The sequence below is a fragment of the Rutidosis leptorrhynchoides genome, chromosome 11 (assembly GCF_046630445.1).
Source record: "Rutidosis leptorrhynchoides isolate AG116_Rl617_1_P2 chromosome 11, CSIRO_AGI_Rlap_v1, whole genome shotgun sequence".
Lineage (NCBI taxonomy): Eukaryota > Viridiplantae > Streptophyta > Magnoliopsida > Asterales > Asteraceae > Rutidosis > Rutidosis leptorrhynchoides.
Window position 1 is genome coordinate 319,028,991 of NC_092343.1, and position 2,844 is coordinate 319,031,834.

The following is a 2,844-nucleotide window of genomic DNA, read 5'->3' on the forward strand; positions in this document are numbered from 1 at the left end:
TATTCATATTCAAACTTTGATTCAATTTCTATAACTATAAACTATCTTAATTCGAGTAAAAATCTTACTTGAACTTGTTTTTGTGTCATGATCCTACTTCAAGAACTTTCAAGCCATCCAAGATCCTTTGAAGCTAGATCATTTCTTGTCACTTCCAGTAGGTTTACCTACTAAACTTGAGGTAGTAATGATATTCATAACATCATTCGATTCATATATATAAAACTATCTTATTCGAAGGTTTAAACTCGTAATCACTAGAACATAGTTTAGTTAATTCTAAACTTGTTCGCAAACAAAAGTTAATCCTTCTAACTTGACTTTTAAAATTAACTAAACACATGTTCTATATCTATATGATATGCTAACTTAATGATTTAAAACCTGGAAACACGAAAAACACCGTAAAACCGGATTTACGCCGTCGTAGTAACACCGCGGGCTGTTTTGGGTTAGTTAATTAAAAACTATGATAAACTTTGATTTAAAAGTTGTTATTCTGAGAAAATGATTTTTATTATGAACATGAAACTATATCCAAAAATTATGGTTAAACTCAAAGTGGAAGTATGTTTTCTAAAATGGTCATCTAGACGTCGTTCTTTCGACTGAAATGACTACCTTTACAAAAATGACTTGTAACTTATTTTTCCGACTATAAACCTATACTTTTTCTGTTTATATTCATAAAATAGAGTTCAATATGAAACCATAGCAATTTGATTCACTCAAAACGGATTTAAAATGAAGAAGTTATGGGTAAAACAAGATTGGATAATTTTTCTCATTTTAGCTACGTGAAAATTGGTAACAAATCTATTCCAACCATAACTTAATCAACTTGTATTGTATATTATATAATCTTGAGATACCATAGACACGTATACAATGTTTTGACCTATCATGTCGACACATCTATATATATTTCGGAACAACCATAGACACTCTATATGTGAATGTTGGAGTTAGCTATACAGGGTTGAGGTTGATTCCAAAATATATATAGTTTGAGTTGTGATCAATACTGAGATACGTATACACTGGGTCATGGATTGATTCAAGATAATATTTATCGATTTATTTCTGTACATCTAACTGTGGACAACTAGTTGTAGGTTACTAACGAGGACAGCTGACTTAATAAACTTAAAACATCAAAATATATTAAAAGTGTTGTAAATATATTTTGAACATACTTTGATATATATGTATATATTGTTATAGGTTCGTGAATCAACCAGTGGCTAAGTCTTACTTCCCGACGAAATAAAAATCTGTGAAAGTGAGTTATAGTCCCACTTTTAAAATCTAATATTTTTGGGATGAGAATACATGCAGGTTTTATAAATGATTTACAAAATAGACACAAGTACGTGAAACTACATTCTATGGTTGAATTATCGAAATCGAATATGCCCCTTTTTATTAAGTCTGGTAATCTAAGAATTAGGGAACAGACACCATAATTGACGCGAATCCTAAAGATAGATCTATTGGGCCTAACAAACCCCATCCAAAGTACCGGATGCTTTAGTACTTCGAAATTTATATCATATCCGAAGGGTGTCCCGGAATGATGGGGATATTCTTACATATGCATCTTGTTAATGTCGGTTACCAGGTGTTCACCGTATGAATGATTTTTATCTCTATGTATGGGATGTGTATTGAAATATGAAATCTTGTGGTCTATTATTATGATTTGATATATATAGGTTAAACCTATAACTCACCAACATTTTTGTTGACGTTTTAAGCATGTTTATTCTCAGGTAATTATTAAGAGCTTTCGCTGTCGCATACTTAAATAAGGACGAGATTTGGAGTCCATGCTTGTATGATATTGTGTAAAAACTGCATTCAAGAAACTTATTTTATTGTAACATATTTGTATTGTAAACCATTATGTAATGGTCGTGTGTAAACAGGATATTTTAGATTATCATTATTTGATAATTTACGTAAAGCTTTTTAAACCTTTATTGATGAAATAAAGGTTATGGTTTGTTTTAAAATGAATGCAGTCTTTGAAAAATGTCTCATATAGAGGTCAAAACCTCGCAACGAAATCAATTAATATGGAACGTTTTTAATCAATAAGAACGGGACATTTCATAACTCGATCAAGACATCTAGCAAATGTTATCGCCATTGATTTTTCTTTAGAATCATCATCTAGCCAAACAAGTACTCCAACTCAAAATCCCGATAATCTATTTTTTTGAACCCAACTTCAAAATTGAAAACCCGGAGGATATTCAAGGACAATTCCAAGATCCAGAACCACTAATCATTACTCCTGAACCACAAACTGTTAAATCAGAATCCTCTAGTGATTCGTATTCAACAATTTCAATTATGGAAGTAACGGAACCTCTAAGTATGGAAGATTGAATGAGAGCCACACGCACTGGCCAAGGTCACGCCATTATTAAGCCAGACATTAATGCGCCAGATTATGAAATCAAAGGACAAATCCTACACATGGTAACTAATCAATGCCAATATAGTGGTACGTCAAAAGAAGATCCAAACGAACATCTTCAAACCTTTAATATGATCTGTACTCTATTCAAAATTAGAGAAGTTAAGGATGAACAGATCTATCTCATGTTGTTTCCCTAGACTTTAAAGGGAGAAGCCAAAGATTGGTTAGAATCGTTACCTAAAGGGGCGATTGATACATGAGATGTCTTAGTTGAAAAATTTCTTAAACAATTCTTTCCAGCATCTAAAGCTGTGAGACTTCAAGGAGAAATAGTTACGTTCACGCAAAAGCCAAATGAAACATTATATGAGGTGTGGACAAGATTCGGAAAGTTGTTGAGAGGATGTCCTCAACAC